We start from the raw sequence: 6,000 nt of genomic DNA on the forward strand, positions 1-6,000 counted from the left end.
CCTGTGCCACCATGCCTGGCTCAGACCTTTGAGAAGTTGTAAGAAACACAACAGACTATGGCTTAAACAAACAGTGGTTTGTTTTCACACAGAACAAGAAATCCAGAGGCAGGACTGTTGTTCACATTACTTCAGCTACCCAACAGGGTCTATCCTGCCTTGCCATCCTCTATCTGCTGGGTTTTTTTGTTGTTTGTTTTTGTCTTGTGGTTTTGTTTGTTTGTTTGTTTGTGTGTGTGTGTGTGTGTTTTGTTTTTTGTGATGCTGGGGATCAATCCCAGGACCTTGCATGTGCCAGGCAAGCACTTTACCAAAGACCTACATTCTCAATCTTATTCATTGGATTCTCATCCTCATGTTCAGTGGTTTTTGTTTGTTTATTTGTTTGTTTTTTAATATTTTATTGATTGAACTTTATTTATTTTTTTAATTTATATGTGGTGCCGAGACTCAAACCCAGTGCCTCACGCATGCCAGGCAAGTGTGCTACCTCTGAGCCACAACCCCAGCCCTGTTCAGTGGTTCTTAAGGAATGGGCCCCAGATAAGAAGCATCAGTATCACCTGGAAACCTCTTAGAAATGGAAATTCTCACACCTATTCCAAACCTAAGACTCAGAAGCTCTGAGGGTAGGGCCAGCAGTCTGTGTTTTAAGAAGCCATCTGGGTGATTCTGATACATTCAAGTTTGAGAACCACTGCTCATGCAAGTCACCTCATGGTCATAAGATGGTCACCACAGCTCCAAACATCACATCATCTTTCAGAGAAGGAAGAGGCAAAAAGGAATGTCTCAGTCCGGGAATTTTCTTTAATCAGGAAGGCAAAAATTTTCTCAGAATCAGACTTCTCCTTAAGACTTCATGGCCAGAATCAGGTCGTATGGCTCAATCCCTAAGTACAAAGGAGGCTAGGGAAGCACCTATAGCTGGAGACAGCAGAGAGAGAGCTGGAAATAACTATGGGCAGCCAGAAGACAGTGTCTGCCACTGAGTCCATGGTGATCAGGGCCACAGATAGCATCATTCCTATCTCTACCCTGAGAAAGCAGTGGAAGATGTGGACACTCATCCACAAAAAGTAATCTTATAATGTTCACATTCTTTTTTTTAATTTGTTCTAATTAGTTATACACGACAGTAGCATGCATTTTGACACATCATACAAAAATGGAGTATAACTTCTCATTTGTCTGGTTGTTACACAGGTCATGTAATCATATACGCACATAAGGTCATAATGTCGGATTCATTCTATCATCATTCCTACCCCCCCCCCTCACTCCCCTCTGTCTAGTACAAAATACTCTATTCTCCCTGCCCCACCCTGGGAATTAACATCCACACATCAGAGAAAACATCCAGCATTATGTTCTTTGGGATCAGCTTATTTCACTTTGCATAATATTCTCCAGTTCTATCCATTTTACTGGCTAATGCCATAATCTCATTCTTCCTTAAGGCTGAGTAACAGAATGTTCACATTCTTTAGATGGGAGACTTCGAAGACATTGAAATCTCATTCGTGTTAATATTATTGGCCTCTTGTGGAGTGGTTTTGATCATTATTCATTATGTTAAAAGAATCCTGTTCCGTCAAAAATGAGCTGGGAGACAAGGCAGGGTGGTGCTGAGGCAGGAGGATGACAAGTCCTAGGCCAGCCTCAGCGACTTAGTAAGAAGACCCTGTCTCAAAAAAAAAAAAGCAGGGAGGGCAGCCTGTGAATGTGACTCGGTGGTAGAGCAATCCTGGATTCAATCCCCAGTGCTGCAAAAAAAAAAAAAAAAAAAGGAAATAAAGAAAGAGAGAAGGGGGGAATTAGAGGGGTGGGGGTCAAAAAAAACCCCAGTTCTGCTATACTGGCTTAAATTTAAACTTTTTTTTTTTACATAATCCCAGCAACTCAGGAGGCTGAAACAAGAGGATTGCAAGTTTGAGGACAACCTGGCAAATTAGTGAGGACCTCAGCAACTTAGTGAGAGCCTATCTCAAAATAAAAAATAAAAAGGGCTGGGGATAAAGCCAGTGGTAAAGCACCCCTGGGTTTATCTTCAATAATAAATAAATAAATAAATAAATAAATAAATAGAAAAGAAAAAAGAAGTGCCTTAATAGAGTTGAGTCAGTTTTCACACAATCAAGGAGAACATTCCAGGAAGGGAGATGAGTATTACGAAAATGCAGAAGTGAGAAAGGAAAACTGCAAATTGTTAGAGTATGTGTGGCATGCATTAGGAAAAACTGACAAGGGTCAGATCATGAGGGCCCTGTGTGCTGTGCTGAGGAGGTTGAAATCCACACTGTGGATTAAAGTTTAGTAGGTGACTTATCCTGGGTCTATGGACTCCAGTGCCTTACCAACCCTTTCAAATTGTATCACTGGTGTGTAGGTATGTGCACTTTTCTGGGGAGAGGGCCCCAAATTTGAAAGACGAGTGTAAGCCAAATAAGTCTAAGAATCACTTCACTAAGGATCAATGAGCTACTCATTGCATGTTATATTCATCACCACAGTAAATTTAGACTCACACTAGACTCTAGATCCAGGTTGACAAGAAAAAGACAGAGTTGACTAGGGCCAGGGTTCCACCAGAGCCCTTTCCTGTGCAGGCTCTGAAGGGGGAAAATAAAGGACAAAACCCCCCAGTTCTGTGAAGGCTGTACAAGTGCTGGGGGACAGGGGGCTCCCTCACATTGCATCAGAAATACCTGCCAGGTCACAGAGTCCCTGCTTTCCCCAACAGCCTCCCAGTCCTGCTCTCTGTCCTCATTCCCAAATGAAAAGAAAGCTCAGGGTGGGACATCTGTGAAGAGAGACCCACCAGCTCCCCATCAAAGCTGGGGCACTCCAGAGCGGCACCCCCAGGAAGGCTCTAGAAAACGGGAACAGGGGTGGGTTTTTCCAATGGGAGGAGAACAGACACAGGGAACTTCTTGCCTATGACTTGTCCCTGAGAGTCCTGGTAAAAAGTGGGAATAATAGTATGGCAATATGTAAATCAATGGATGTGTAACTGATGTGATTCTGCAATCTGTGTATGGGGTGAAGGTGGGAGTTCATAACCCACTTGAATCAAAGTGTGGAATATGATATGTCAAGAAATTTGTAATGTTTTGAACAACCCACAATAAAAAATTAAAAATAAAAAAAAAATAAAAAAGTGGGAATAATGTGGACCTGCTCCCCTCTCTGAGTCTCCAGGGGAGTCTTTGACTCTGGCTGCTCGTACTAGTATTTGTCATGAGAGAGTAAGCAGAATGGGGCAGATTTCTTTTCTCTTTTTTTTATTAGAAATATTTTTTAATTGTAGATGGACATACCTTTATTTCCTTTATTTATTTTTATGTGGTGCTGATGATCAAACCCAGTGCCTCCCACGTGCTAGGCAAGTGCTCCACTGAGCCACAACCCCAGCTCTCATTTATTTTTCTTAACCCTCAGAGAGATTGCTTCATAAAAATCACTTGGAACAGCAGAATAAAATTGTTTGTTCTAGAACAAGGTACAGACATGTTCTTCCTATGATTAAACCCATTCACTACGTGGTGGTGTCTGGGCTCTTTCCCATTAATGCCTGAGTTTAAGATGCCTTTAGGGGCCACATACCTGAACATTCATCCCAGTAGACCCAGAGTCTACTGCAAGCAACTGTGTTAGGCCTGTTGATGAAAGTGAGGACTTTCCTGATTCACTCTCTGGGGCCTCACTGGCCCAAACATATTACACAACTCTTCCTGAACAGGAAGTGGCCCAGATTTGCAAATCGTCACACAATTTCAGCTTCACACTAATAACACAGTCTTGGTTTTGTCTCTTACCAGGAAACAGAAGTGGCACCCTTCACTGCCAGCCTGTTTTCTTCTATGCTCAAACTCCTCACTGCTACCTGGATCTTTTAATGTCATGCTCTTATGGCGTCTCAGGGTAGGGACCCTGGGCTTGCACACTGCCCTCCGTACCCTTTGCTGATCTCCAGTAAGGTACAGTAAGTCTGACCCGACTTCTATGCTGGTGTGCCCTGAGATACAGCTGCTTCTGTCCTTGCTGAAGGCCACAACTCAGAAACCAGTAACTTCCTCTCCATTGGCTCACCTGGCATGGCCTTTGGCACTAATGATGTCCAGCTGTTGGCTTTATCATGTAACCTATTCAGTGAACTGTGGGGAGTCACTCTGAATGACCCACGCCTTCCATCCTGAAGCAAGAGGCTCTGACCCATCACTAGTGACTTTGGCGTTGTCTATGATCCGGAAGTTGAGAGCGTGTCTTCAGATGTAGGCGTACCACCATGGGGATGAGCTACACTCACCTATTCCTTTATAATACTACCCCTTTGCCCTGTTTGGGATAGAATGTTCCATGGAAACGCCCTTTGCGTGTCCCCTTCTCTTTCTCTGCCTTTGGGTGTGGCCTTCCTACATGTCAGTCTACCTGCTGACAGCAGACATCAGAAGCTAGACTCAACCCCCTGAAACCTGATGCCTTGCCTCATTTGAATGGCTTCTTCTCAATAAAAGGGTTCAGCAAGTGCGTTCTCTCTCTCTCTCTCTCTCTCTCTCTCTCTCTCTCTCTCTCTCTCTCTCTCCCCACCCTTAAAGTCAGAGGAGCCATCACAGGACCCAAAGAAAAAGCTATCTCTTAAACTGGAGCATTTCCAAAGGATAAAAAAAAAAAAAAAAGCTATCTCTGCTTCTTGTGTGATTACTTCGTGCAGCCCAGTTCACCTGGAGTGACAATGAGTGTTTTAGTCATGAGGAACCAGACAGTGAACTCAGAGCACCCAGCTGGGAGCCCACCACCTCATACCTCCTCCTCCTCACTGGTGGGGGATCCAGCCCTCAGCACTGAGAGGGCTGGGTAATACTGTCCACCCACCAGCCCGGGCCCCAAGGGAAGGTAGGAGATGATCACTATCTCTGTCTGACTCAGCAGCCCTCCGACATTTCCAACCAACTGCCAACGTGGGCAGACACATTGGTCGACGTGCTCCTATAAGTGAATTTAGAAAGGATGATACACTGGTGCTTCAGCTGCAGAGAAAATAGCATTGTACAAATTGTCATGAGGACTCAAAAGAATAAAAAGCAATGCTGCCACTTCCTGGCTATGTGACCTCAGGAAAGACATGTCACCTTCATCTTGACTCCATTTCCCCATCTGTTACACGGGGATAAAACATTAGAATAATACACAAGAGAGGTCTGGGATATTGTCATGCTTAACAATGGCACAGATGACTGTTATTATTATTATTATTATTTTTATTATTATTGTTTTTATTATTATTGGTACTGGGGGTTGAACTCAAGGGCACTTGATCACTGAGCTACATCCCCAGCCCTATTTTGTATTTTATTTAGAGACAGGGTCTCATTGAGTTGCTTAGTGCCTCTCTGTGCTGAGGCTGGCTTTGAACTCCTGATCCTCTTCTCTCAGCCTCCCGAGGCGCTGGGATTACAGGCGTTCACCACCACCACTACCAGCATGGATGGTTATTGTTAACTATGAACAGCAGGCCTGTTTTTGACCCCAGCTTTATCAGCGAAGTTACAAAACATCATGCATTAAATATCACAGCAGCTATGGAAACAACAAAATTTTTTAAAAACCCTATTTTTAAAAAATCTGTGAAAAATCCACAGAAATGCAATTGTGGGAGAAGTTAATAAACTAAAGAAAGAAAGGGAAAGGGAAGTGTAGGGAAGATGATATGAGCAGGCACTTTAGAGAAAAGCAAAAATGATCAATAAATACATGGAAATTTTTGCTCTCACTACAAATCAAACAGATACAAATTAGTAGAGCAACCAAATGCTATTTTCAGCTTGTGACTTTTTAAAATTATGATGCCCAGGCTGGGAATGTAGCTCAGTGGTAGAGCACTTGCCTGGCATGCAAGAGGTCCTGGGTTTGATCCCCCTGCACGAGTGAAGGAAAAAGCAATAATTAGAGTTGAATAAAGGAGAATATTCTTCAAGCCACCATTATGGCTATTATTAA

This window comes from Marmota marmota, unplaced genomic scaffold (assembly GCF_001458135.2).
Source record: "Marmota marmota marmota unplaced genomic scaffold, marMar, whole genome shotgun sequence".
NCBI classification, from domain to species: Eukaryota; Metazoa; Chordata; class Mammalia; order Rodentia; family Sciuridae; genus Marmota; species Marmota marmota.